We start from the raw sequence: 13,774 nt of genomic DNA, 5'->3' as shown, positions 1-13,774 counted from the left end.
CAGATTTTCTATTTCTTTTTGAGTCAGTGTTAGTAATTTGTGTCTTTTAAGTAATTTGTCTATTTCATCTAAGTTGTCATAATTATTACTGTAAAATTGTTCACAGAGTTCCTTTATTATCCTTCAGCATCTGGGGATCTGCAGTGATGTTCCTGTTTCATTCTTGACATTGGTTGTTTCTGCTCTTTCTCATTTTTCTTAATCAAACTATTGACTGGTCCATTTTATAGATCTTTTCAAATGATGTGCTTTTGATTTAATTGATTTTTATTTTTCTGTTTTCTAGTTTATTGATTGTTTGCTTATCTTTATTTCCTTTTTCCTGCTTATGTTGAGTTTAATCTTTTTTAAAATTTTTTGCCTTTTAAGATGGAAATTAGAGTTATTGATTTTGGATATTCTTCTTTTCTGGTATAAACATTTAAAGTTCTAAATTTCTAAGTACGGTTTTAGTGGCATCCCATAAATCCTGATGCCTTGTGTTTTTATTCTGATTCAGTTCATAATATTTTCTAATTTCCCTTGTAATTCTTCTTTGGCCATGGGTTATTTAAATATAATGGGGAATAAACTAGTACCTCCCTCAAATAATCCTGTGGGGCACAATGAACAATGGATTACTGTAGAAGTGAAGTGCTTTCAGAACAGTGCCTGACCATTACTGCCATGCATCAGCCATTGTTTTCACTGCCAATTTTACCTTTGGGTTTCTTTATTCTGCTTTAAAGAGAAAACAGAATTTTCTGTTACCTCTGCTGCTATAAACCCTGGAACATATTGAAGTTACTGCTTACTCTTTCATACTCCTTTGTTACTATCATTGTGAAATCAAAATGCCCAGGCTTTTTGCACGTTCCTAGCATGTAATTGGTCTCTTTGATTAATCAGACACTGTGGAACCATGATTTGTTTTTTGCAACTTCTGCTTGCTTTGGAAGCCATGTGCCTTTTCAGATTTTGTAGCCAGAACATGAAAACAAAGAAAGAACATGGGTTGGGTGTTAACAAAACAATGCAAGACAACTTGTTTCTGTGATTGTCTTTTTAAATCAGAAAAGTTTACTTTGGTCACCTTGAAATATATTACTCATTTCCACCATTTTCAAGTTATGTGATTCACTCCTTCTTGGTTAGCGTGTTTTAGACCTAAAAGAATTTTATTTGCAAAATGCTCTTTCCAGGGGCGTTTTTCTCCTCAACATGTTAAAACCTCACACAGAATTGAATGTGTCTTTGCCCAAATTAACATAATCAAAACTCAGATGAAATAAAAATTTTGAATTTCAACTTCAGGCTGATATGCTGAGAATCTTACTCAATGTTGAATGGAGATGCTAAATAAATAGGACAAGCATTCTCTGTCCCTAAAGGAGGGAATAGAATTTCAGAGAAGGGAGTAGGCGCTAAGAGGCTCTTTGAGGTTTAAAGACACTGAACCATTGTTCCCGTGTGTCTAGATCTAGGTACAAATGCCTGACCTGATGCCTGACCTTTTGGATTTGTTATACCTGATAGCCAACATCTCACATTTGACTATAGGCTTCTATTCTATTCTCCATTTAAAGGTTTTAATTTCTTTCTTTTTTTTTTTTTTCGAGACGGAGTCTCGCTCTGTCGCCCAGGCTGGAGTGCAGTGGCCAGATCTCAGCTCACTGCAAGCTCCGCCTCCCGGGTTCACGCCATTCTCCTGCCTCAGCCTCCCAAGTAGCTGGGACTACAGGCGCCCGCCACCTCGCCCAGCTAGTTTTTTGTACTTTTTTTTTTTTTTTTTTTGTGAGACGGAGTCTCGCTCTGTCACCCAGGCTGGAGTGCAGTGGCCAGATCTCAGCTCACTGCAAGCTCCGCCTCCCGGGTTCCCGCCATTCTCCTGCCTCAGCCTCCCGAGTAGCTGGGACCACAGGCGCCACCACCTCGCCCCGCTAATTTTTTGTGTTTTTTAGTAGAGACGGGGTTTCGCCGTGTTAGCCAGGATGGTCTCAATCTCCTGACCTAGTGATCCGCCTGTCTCGGCCTCCCAAAGTGCTGGGATTACAGGCTTGAGCCACCGCGCCCGGCCATAGGTTTTAATTTCTATAATAGTCAGATTTAGGTTTAACAGTTCTGTTGGCATAACTGACCACAAAATCTTGTATGTATCAGATTTTGGTACCACAGTAGATTGAATGTAGACACAGATATGAAAATCTAGTTGACCTTTATAAAGCCAAACATTAAGAGATTTGCAGAAAGGTAAAATGCTGCCATCTTACTCATTAATTTTGGGGAAAATTTTTCACAAATATATATGTTAGTATGTAATGGATTTATTATTTTTAAATAAGGTAATAAACATTTTAAATTTATGTTTTAATTTTTAATATGGTAAATATTAGTAGACACAGCACATATAAGCAAAGATTACAAAGAAAATGCTTACTTTGACCTTCCTCTCCCAATAATCGTATGTTTAAATTTTTGACTAACTTCCCAATACATTTTAACAACCTTAATTTCCATTTTTAGTTCATGGATCTAATTATGTCTTTTCCCCCTAGCCACAGATTCACTGCCAGATCAATTACCTTGAATTCTGAGTTTCACAGAGCCCTGAATAGCTGCAGCAACTTCGTGACTTGAGAGGCAAAACTACTGGAGAGGTATGAGTGAGGAGCTATGAGTAGGAACAGGGAGCTTTTAAAAAACTGAGTGTTTTTTTTTTTTTTTTTTTTCTTGGAGACAGAGTCTCTCTCTGTTGCTCAGACCATGATCTCGGCTCACTGCAACCTCTGCCTCCCGGATTCAAGCAATTCTCCTGCCTCAGCCTCCTGAGTAGCTGGGACTACAGGTGCCTGCCACCACGCCCGGATAATTTTTTTTCTTTTTTTTAAATTTTTAGTAGAGATAGGGTTTCACCATGTTTGCCAGGCTTGTCTTGAACTCCTAACCTAAGGTAATCTGCCTGCCTTGGCCTCCCAAAGTGCTGGGATTACAGACGTGAGCCATTGTGCCCAGCCAGAACTGAGTTTTTATAAATATTTATCCTATAATTTCACATTCCTGTAACCATGGCCACAAGAACTGACCGGAGCTGAAACCTTATTATTTATGGATGGTCTGGAATGTGCCTTACATTCTATTAGGTGCTTTATGTATTTTATTTTTAATCCTTGTGGCTTCTGTGAAATTGCAGAAGAAGAATCCATTTCATGGATGAGGAGACCTAGGTTCAGAAAAGTGAAATGATTTGTTCAGGACGACACAGCTAATTGGCAGAGTTGGAATTCCCAGCCTGGACTGATTAGATCCCAGGCTATGTGACGAGAAGGTGCCTTTCAATTCTCTTTACGACATTTTTCCTTCTTTAGATTTTGCCTTGGGTGGGTCAGGACTATAAAACATGTTTAACATCCTCCATTTTTGTAGAGTGGAGGCATAAATTTTACCCAACCCAGGAGCTGGGTCCTGCTTAGCTCTTTTAGGATTCTTTCCCCTTTCCCTTATACCGTTAAGCAACCTGATCAGAATTGGAATTTCTAACCATTGCCTACACTCATAACTGTATGCTCTACATTAGAATCAGAGCTCTTTTAGCATGGAGAATCACTGATCTTTCAACGCCTGTGAAAATTAATGAGTAAAGATAGGCCTGTTTCTTCTGGAATGTAAATAGAAATTAGTCTAACAGGAACTTCAAAATAAATTGCCACTAGAGATTGAAGAGTTGTTAGAAATAAAGATCAAATCACAAGTAGGATTTTTATGTAACATTAAATATATAACTTGACTACTTACCCATACCCGCTCCTGAAAGAAATTTTATCATGCTTTCAATAAGTTATCTAGACCAATTTGGTTGGTTGTGTTCCATTTTAACAATCAGTTTAAGTACATGAATAGGTTCATATCATTAACTTTCATCTCTATGTGCCATTATAACTTGAAGTCTTAAAAAGTAATGGTTATTCTTTCAGAAAGTACTTTGTGTGATTTTCCTATCTGAAAGATCACAAGAAAGACAGTGATAATTTGCACAAATCCAAACTGATATATTTTAACTGTAGCTTATTTATTCATTTCACTTCTAACAAAAAAGACTTGAACTTAACCCAATCATATCAATGTGAAAGGAGAAGCAACACTAGCCACGCTTCTAATAAAGAGTTTAGATTGACTCAGAGCAAAAATTATGAAGATGATATGTGATAAATTTATCAGAGTTCTAAATAGTTAGAAAATAGCTCTTAAACGTATTGCTCTGATTCAATATTCTTTATGTTTTCTATGCGAAATACCTTTTTTCATAACTTTTATACTTATGAAAAATAAGACAATGTGTCTTTCTGTGACTCCTTATATTAATTCATTGTGCATATTTTATGAAGTACATCACATAATAGCTTCTGTGTGCATTTCTCCTCTCCCTCACTAGAATGCACACTCCTGAGAGTAGAGAATCTGTTACTCATCTTTGTGTCCTTCACCAAAAGCAGCACCCTGCTTTGCATATTTTGTATCCAATAAATAGCCATGTGAATAGGCCAGGTGAGATCACACCTGTAATCTCAGCACTTTGGGAGACCGAGGTTGGTGGATCACTTTAGGTCAGGAGTTCGAGACCAGCCTGGCAACATGGTGAAACCCTGTCTCTAACCAAAATATAAAAAATTAGCCGGGTATGGTAGTGCATGCCTGTAATCCCAGCTACTTGGGAGGCTGAGGCAAGAGAATTGCTTGAACCCAGGAGGCGGAGGTTGCAGTGAGTCAAGATCCTACCACTGCACTCCAACCTGGGTGACAGAGCGAGACTCCACTCAAAAATAAATAAATAAATAAATAAGTAATATGAATAAATTATTACTGTTTATGCATGCTAAAGTTTTTCTCACAATTTTAATCTTAATTCTACAAATTAAATTCTATAAATTGGTTTCTTTAAGAGAAACCTAGAATCTAGAGCCCCAAATTTAGCTGAGTCTTCCTTAAATTTTGTTTATTTGTATTCTTTAAATGAGTGTGAACATAAAAGGCAGGGGGATATCTAAACAATGGTTAAAATTGATCTTGTTAGCAGTGTCTCAGTTAGTTTTGCTGGAATAAAAGCTCTGTGCTTTCATAATGGATCCTGGAGACCACAGCTCCTCTCTCCCATGTCTTTGAAGACTACCTAGAATCACGAGTATGACAGTGAATAGGTGGTTTGGGACAAATCTGGTACTTTAGTCATTTGGACACAGGTTTAAAAGTTAAGCAAGCCAGCCCGGACACAGTGACTCACACTTGTAATCCCAGCACTTTGGAAGGCCGAGGCAGGTGGATCTCTTGAGGCCGGGAGTTCAAGACCAGCCTGACCAACATGGTGAAACCCTGTCTCTACTAAAAAATACAAAAATTAGACTGGCGTGGTGGTGCGTGTCTGTAATCCCAGCTACTTGGGAGGCTGAGGCAGGAGAATCACTTCAACCCGGGAGGCGCAGGTTGCAATGAGCTGAGATGGCGCCACTGCACTCTAGCCTAGGCAACACAGCAAAACATCAACAACAACAACAAAAAGTTAAGCAAACCTTAACTTTTAGAATAGAAAATATTACTAAAACAGAAGGTCGGGAGGCGCGGTGGCTCTCGCCTGTAATCCCAGCACTTTGGGAGGCTGAGGCAGGCGGATCACAAGGTCAGGAGATTGAGACCATCCTGGCTAACGTGGTGAAAACCTGTCTCTACTAAAAATACAAAAAATTAGCCTGGCGTGGTGGCGGGCCTCTGTAATCCCAGCTACTTGGGAGGCTGAGGCAGGAATATGGCATGAACCTGGGACGCAATGCTTGCAGTGAGCAGAGATTGTGCCACTGCACTCCAGCCTGGGCAACAGAGGGAGACTCCATCTCAAAACAACAACAACAAAAATAGAAAGTCAGGAAGTAAACAGAATATTCATATTCATTCAGGAAAGTTTTTTTTTTTTTTGATGAAAACTGATTAGGACATGCATTTAATGAATTACTTTTTTTTTTTTTTTTTTTTTTGAGATATAATCTCCCTCTGTCGCTCAGGCTGGAGTGCAGTGGCATGGTCTCAGCTCCTTGCAACCTCCGCCTCCCGGGTTCAAGTGATTTTCTTGCCTCAGCCTCCCAAGTAGCTGGGATTACAGGTGCCTGCCAACACGCCCAGCTAATTTCTTTTTCTTTTTCTTTTCTTGCTTTTTGTTTTTGAGATGGAGTCTTGCTCTGTCGCCCAGGCTGGAGTGTAGTCACACAATCTCAGCTCACTGCAACCTCTGCCTCCCGGGTTCAAGCGATTCTCCTGCCTCAGCCTCCCGAATAGCTGGGATTACAGGTGCCCACCACCACAGCTGGCTAATTTTTGTATTAGTACAGATGGGGTTTCACCATGTTGGCCAGGATAGTCTCGATCTCCTGACCTCATGAGCCGCCCACCTCAGCCTCCCAAAGTGCTGGGATTACATGAGTGAACCACCACTTCCCACCAACACCCAGCTAATTTCTTTTGTATTTTTAGTAGAGATGAGTTTCGCCATGTTGGCCAGGCCAGTCTCGAACTCCTGACCTCAGGTGATCCACCCACCTCAGCCTCCCAAAGTGTTGGGTTTACAGGCGTGAGCCACCGCGCCCAGCCTACATATTTTTTTAAATGGGAAATTTAAGAACAAATTTGTTGTATGTTGTATTTTGGAAACAGTTAAGCCACTAGAGTAGGTGTTCTTACAATTCAGCCAGCATGAGAGTAAATCACTGGTTTTTATTCTTGGGAAATGTGACCTAGTATGAAAGCACTTGTGTTAATGTCAAGAAGAGTGGTACGATGACAGAGGCAATGAGAAAGTGGTTTTCCTCATTAGAATAGTTTTCATAGAGAAAGGAAAGCTGGAGAATAAAGTCTTGTCCATCTTTTTCCAAGAGAAGAGAAACAGGTTAGATGACAGTAGCACCGATAGCCAGCTGAGCCTCATGGTCAAGAGCAGGGATTATAGGAAAAAGAGGCAGGCCTGGTTGGAATCCTAGCTATGCCACTTTAACTCTGGACAAATTGGTTAACCTCTTGTCTCCTTCTTTGTAAAACAGCCATAGTAATTCTGTTTATCTCCCAAAATTGCTTTGAGAATTATTTTTAAAAAACTATGTTTTTAAAAAGCCTGGTACACGGTAAGCATTCAACAAATGGTGACGTCAAAGAAAAACGAATAAACAAACTTGTTCTTTATACAGAAATATTTTTACAGCTCAGAATGACATCTTATCATGCTCTTTTAGCGTGGTGGAAATATTTCTTAAGAGCCTGTAACTGTCATCTAAAATTCTACATACTCTAACTAGCCTCTTATAGTCTATTTTTTTGAAGAGGAATTAATTCAAATCCAATAACAAATATCTTACAGAAGAAAATAATAGATCTGCATTCTTACAAAATAAACTATTACTGTTTATGCATGCTAAAGTTTATTGTAAACTATGTTATTTGTATCAAAATTGTCAGTGCTTTATTCTTCAGTGAGCTGCTAAAATCAATTTTCATAAACCAAAAGGGAAGAAAAATTTGGTTCTGAAATTTGGTGTATTTACCAAAATGTGACACTTAGTGAACCTCAAACAATCGGCTGGTTGTACCCATTTCTTTACTGGGAAAAGCAGTAGAATGATTTGCTTTCTGAAGGTACGGATAGTCAGTTTATTAGTGCAGTGCTTCGCCTAGAAGCATTAGTTACTTTGATGAAAACAATTCCTACCCTGGTTTCCTTTATGGAGTGAGAATATTACCACCTATCCCTTTTTACCTTGAGTTATGATAAAAAGAGATCTGAGTTAAACAGGGATCAATACAGCATTTATTTTTACTGATAAAGGGCTACCTCAGGGATAGACATGAAATCTTTAATGCTTAAGAATAATAGTGTTACTGCCTGATCCTCATGTTAGTTGACAAATATTGCCCAGTGTCTGTAGCCATTCCTTGGGAACTAGAGGTCTCAGGGCCAAATGCACTGTGTTCTTATGTTCTCCCACAGGAGTGCATTTAGAGATGAAATCAGCTTGAAAAGAACATTAAGAACAGCCTTCAAGGGGGGAATGAAGTCATAGCCAGGCAGTTTTATCCCTTTGCCTTGGTGATGGAGTATGTTTTGTGCTCACTGCATGCAAATGTCTCTGGGCTTTAAAAAGAAATATTTTTCCATAAGAATAGGCAATATAAAAGAAGAGCAGAAAAAGGAAAAATAAATTCACCACGCTAATATAATTACTATGTGCACTTTTATGTCCATCATTCAGTTTTTACAAATCTGTAAGATAATGAAAAATTATTTTTTATTCTGCTTGTTCTATTCAAAATCATAACAAATATTTTCCATAATATAATCTTTATAAGCATGTTTAATAATGCTCTAGTATATAATATTTTACTGATGGAGTTAGCATAATTTATTTAACTACTCTTTAGTTATTTTTAGTTTTTAAAGTTGTTTCCAGGTTTTCCTTTGCTCATAGAAATAGTGCTGATGTAAATATCATTCTGCTGATATAATATCAGCCTTTGCTATTTCAGATTTCTTACCTTAATATACACTCCCAAGAGCTGATTTCAGGGTCCAAGAGCCTGAGATATATTCCTGCAGGATTTTTTTTAGTAGATGATAAAGAACCACTTTCTCCTAATACAATCCTAATCAGCTCTTTAAAATCTGGTGTTTGAAGGTTGGACTGAGGAGGAGCCGTATTTTAGGAATGGCAGCAGGACATGTCAGAACTGTATATGGGAGCTGGCATTCTGTTACTTACATTTGTTATCTTAGCAGCAGCACAACTAGGAGAAAATACTAACCTTCAATGCTGCTCTTCCAATGCCTGAGAGGAGTTTAACAGAAAATTGAACATATTTTCAACTTGATGAATTTCTCAAGAAGAGAGAGAGGAACTAACATTTATTGAGTGCCTATTTGGCTCCAGGCACATTGATTGTTATTTCAAATTTATTATTATTGGAATTACACAGTGGGATTTGTTGCCTGAATTGTAGCACTCATCTATTTTCCCCAACAGGGTTTTCCGGTCAATAGAGTATAGCTGCAGAGACCGGAGTCAAACAGGGCTCAATGTCTTAGCCGTACTGCTAGAGCTGGGTTGAGGTATGTGAAATACCTCCTAATTCCCTCCAAGCCTAGACTTTGGAATCCAAGTGTCACTGATTTATCTACTTGCCTACAGCAGAGTAGCTGGGGTTGACAAAGCAGGCCTCTCTTGGTCTGCTTCTCACATAAAAATAAAAAAACACAGATACTTACTGTGCAAGCAAGCAGGCCCGAGAGAATGAAAGAGAGACCATCACCTGTCCACCTGGCAACGTGGTGTTTTGCCTTCTGGTCAAGATAGTTCTATGGAGAGGGTCCTCTCTGTACATTCAATCAGGTCAGCCACTTCTCCTCCCCTGGCGAAGGACTAGGGCAGGGAAGCAGTGTCCTCATGGAAACTAAGGAAGGGATCTAGGATTCAGATCCCTCATTCCTCCAAATTATCACAAATAGTCTTTGAAAGAATACTGTGAGAACTAGAATCATATTTGTAGATAAGGAAGCTGAGATTCAGATATGTTAAGCAATTTCCTAAGGTCACACAGTTAAGTGGCAAGTGGCTGAGTCAACATTCAAACTTTGGTGTGTGAGACCCCAAGGTCCATGTTCTTTTCATTGTGCTGTTGAGTGCTCCTGCCTTCATGAGCCCCACCTCCCCCAAGTACATTTGTATTTTAGTACAGGCTCTCTGCAGACATAATCACTTAAAAGATGGGAATGACTCTCATGGTGGAAATTTCAGCTATCTTGGTATATCAGAGGGGTTGAGATTTGGGGCAGTTTGGCCTTTTGACATTTCTCAAACGATAAGCTTATATGTAACATTTAGAATTGATATAGTGATCAGTTCAAGCTCAAGACAGAAAAAACTGAGAGATAAAAATCAGTGCTTAGAATCTAAGACAAATTTTGTCCTGAGAAATACTTATGAGCCTTTTTATTGTTATGTAGTTATATGATTTAAACTTAAAACATTAGACTTTATGACCTAATGATCTATAACAAATTATATTGCTTCATGCTTTATACATTTCATAGGAAATTTTTGAAAATAGACTTTATTTTAAAGCAGTCTTAGGTTTATAGCAAAATGGAGTGGAAGGTACAGAGGTTTCCCATATTCCCCCTGTCCCCACACATGCACATCCTTCCTCATTGTCAACATCCCCTCCCAGAGTGGTAGATTTGTTACAATTGATGAACCTGCATTGACATATCATTACTATCCAAAGCCCATTAGGGTTCACCGTTGGTGGTGTACATTCTATAGGTTTGAACAAATGTATAATGACATGGGTCCACCATTATAGTATCATACAGAGTAGTTTCATTGTCCTAAACATCCTCTGTATGCTGCCTACTCATTCCTCCCTACTAATCTTTCCTTCATCCTAAACCCTGGGAACCACTGACCTTTCTACTATCTTCATAGTTTTGCCTTTTCAGAATGTCATGTAATTGGAGTCATACAGTATGTTGCCTTTATGGAATGCCTTCTTTCCCTTAGTAATGTACATTTAAGTTTCTTCAATGTCTTTTCATGGCTTGATAATTCATTTCCTTTAAGCAGTAAATAATATCCCATTGTCTGGATGTACTATAGTTTATTTCCCTATTCGTCTACTAAAGGACATTTTGGTTGCATCCACATTTTGGCAATTATGAATAAAGTTGCTGTAAATATCCATGTGTAGGTTTTTGTGTGGACATAAGTTTTCAACTCCTTTGAGTAAATACCAAGGAGTGCAATTGCTGGATCTTATGACAAGAGTATGTCTAGTTTTGTAAGAAACTGCCAAACTGTCTTCCAAAGTGGCTGTGTCATTTTGCATTCTCACTAGCAATGAAGGAGAGTTCCTGTTGTCCCACATACTTGTTAGCATTTGGTGTTGTCAGAGTTCTGGATTTTGGCCATTCTAATAGGTGTGTAGTAGTATCTTGTTTTAATTTGGATTTCCTTATTGACGTATGACATGGAATATCTTTTCATATGCTTATTTGCCATCTGTATATTTTCTTTGATGAGGTGTCTGTTAAGGTCTTTGGCCAATTTCTTAATTGTATATTTTGGATAGCAGTCCCCTATGAGATACATTGTTTGCAAATATTTTCTCCCAGTTGTGGCTTATCTTTTCATTCTCTTTTGCAGAGCAGAAATTTTAAATTTTAATGAGTTTTAAACTCTCAGACATGTCCACACTGAATCTCCTGCAATTTGCAATTATAGTTTAAGTTTTCCTACCTCCATGCTGGTTCCTATGAAAGGTTCTGCTGGATGTTTTCTGGTTTGGTACATTGTGACTCAATTTTGGGGGCAGTGGTTTGCCCTCTGACCTCTCTTCTCTTATGAATTTAAGAAGAGTTGTTGATTTTTCAGTTTTCTCAGCCTTTTACTTGTTGTTAGGATGCAGTGGTGACTTCCAAGCCCCTTACATGTCAGTCTAACCATGCTTGTCTTTTAAATCATGCGAGGAATAAAAATTTAAAATATGCCTTTCAAAGAAAACAATGGAAATACTCACCAATTATAGTTTCTAAATTCTTTAATTTTGTAATCTAAATGCTTTTCTGAATTAAAATAAATTTTATAGTGGTAACCATTTTTTAGATTATAAAAATAATATGTTACTTTCCAAAAAATGGGATAGAATGTTAAGTAGAAATAGCATCAATAATCCCATCATCATACGCAATCATTTTTATAATTTCTTTTGTATTTCTTGTCTTTTATTCTTTTAAAAAAAAAAAAAAAACAACTGTTGCCCCCCACTTTTTTTTCCTCTATGTAATATCAACAGTCTTTCAATTCTTCCACTGAAGCTCTGGGTTCCATAATCCATTTTCTCAGGAGTCTGCTTCCATCAATTACTCTTCTCCTGAATTTTTCTTCTTCCTGAGTTATTTTTTTTAAGCATATGAACATGCTGTGTTAGTCAAGGATATGTGCCTTTTTCTGTAAACATTTTTTCTAACACAGATCTGTTCTTTCCAACTCTAAGTAAAGACCCTTCCCCCTGTCAGAAGAGAGCTCTTCATGGATCTCTTTTATTCCTACGTGTCTTCTGTGTGTCAAATCTGACTGCCCTTTTACATGGGTCATTTCTCAGACCAGAGTAGACTTCATTACTGCTTGTGTAGATAGAGTGGATTCCCATGCTCAGTGTTTCTCAAGTGCAGTGCAAACTCACTGCATGCATAGAATCCATCCAAGCCCATTGCATCATCAAGACTCTGCACTTCTGGCATAAAAACAGACATATGTGTCAATATATCTCAATAGAACTAAGAGTCCAGAAACGAACCCATACATTTATGGTCAATTGATTTTCAACAAATAAGCCAAAAAAAATTTAGTGGGAAAGAAGTGTTTTCAACAAATGGTGCTAGGACAGCTGGATATCCACATGGTAAAGAATGAAGTTGGGTCTCTATTCACACCACATACAAAAATTAAGTTGGAGTGAATCGACGACATAAATATATCTATCTAAGAAGAAAATATAGGTGCACATCTTCATGATTTTGGATTAGGCAGCGGTCTCTTAGATATTTAGATATAATACCAAAGATAGAAACAACCAAAGAAGAAATAAATAAAACAGGCTTAATCAGAATTAAACAGCTTTGTTTTTATAAGAACACTGTCAAGAGGCCAGGTGCGGTGGCTCATGCCTGTAATCCCAGTACTTTGGGAAGCTGAGGTGGGTGGATCACTTGAGGTCAGGAGTTCGAGACCAGCCTGGCCAACATGGCAAAACCCTGTCTCTATTAAAAATACAAAAATCAGTTGGGTGTGGTGGTGGGTGCCTGTAATCCCAGCTGCTCCAGAGGCTGAGGCAGGAGAATCACTTGAACCTGGGAGGCGGAGGCTACAGTGAGCTGAGTTTGTACCGTTGCACTCCAACCTGGAAGACAGAGTGAGACTCCATCTGAAAAAGAAAAAGAAAAAAAAAAAAAAACAACACTATCAAGAAAGTGACCAGACAACACACTGAAAGGAAGAAAATACTTGAAAAACATGTCTGATAAGGGTCTAGTGTCCAGAATATATTTAAAAACTCTTACAGTTCAACAACAAAACAGCCAAGTAACCCAATTGTTAAAAATGGCCAAAGACATTTATGCAAAGAAGTTATGCAGATGACCTGCAAGCACATAAAAGGCTGCTCAACATTATTAGCTGCTAGGAAAATACAAATAATACAGTATTGTGGTTATGTTAAAAGAGATTCCTTATTAAATAAGGAATACAAATATTTATGATGAAATGATATGATATTTGTGATTTGCTTCTAAATGATATGGGATGGGGAGAATTGGGTAGAAGTTAAATGAATATAAGTGACCAAAATTGATACTTGTTGAAGTTGGGGAATATAGATAAATGGGAAATCACTATACTCTTTACTGATTTTATATATATTTGAAATTTGAAACAAAGGTTCATAGGATTCTTATCTTTATTTATTTATTTTTTTTTTGGAGACAGGGTCTCTCTCTGTCACCCAGGCTGGAGTACAGTTGCGTGATCATAGCTCACTGCAACCTCAAACTCGTGGGCTCAAGCCATCATGCCACCTAAGCCTCCCAAGTAGCTAGGACTACAGGTGCCAAATAATTGGGGCAATAAAAATGGAAACTAGATTTATTTTTAAAATCAATAAATTAGGTAACCGTTGATTAAGTAAAACATAATCACAGATATCTAGTGAAACATAT

This window comes from Macaca nemestrina, chromosome 11 (assembly GCF_043159975.1).
Source record: "Macaca nemestrina isolate mMacNem1 chromosome 11, mMacNem.hap1, whole genome shotgun sequence".
Lineage (NCBI taxonomy): Eukaryota > Metazoa > Chordata > Mammalia > Primates > Cercopithecidae > Macaca > Macaca nemestrina.
The sequence above is the reverse complement of the archived record's forward strand: the minus strand, read 5'-3'. Positions refer to the sequence as shown.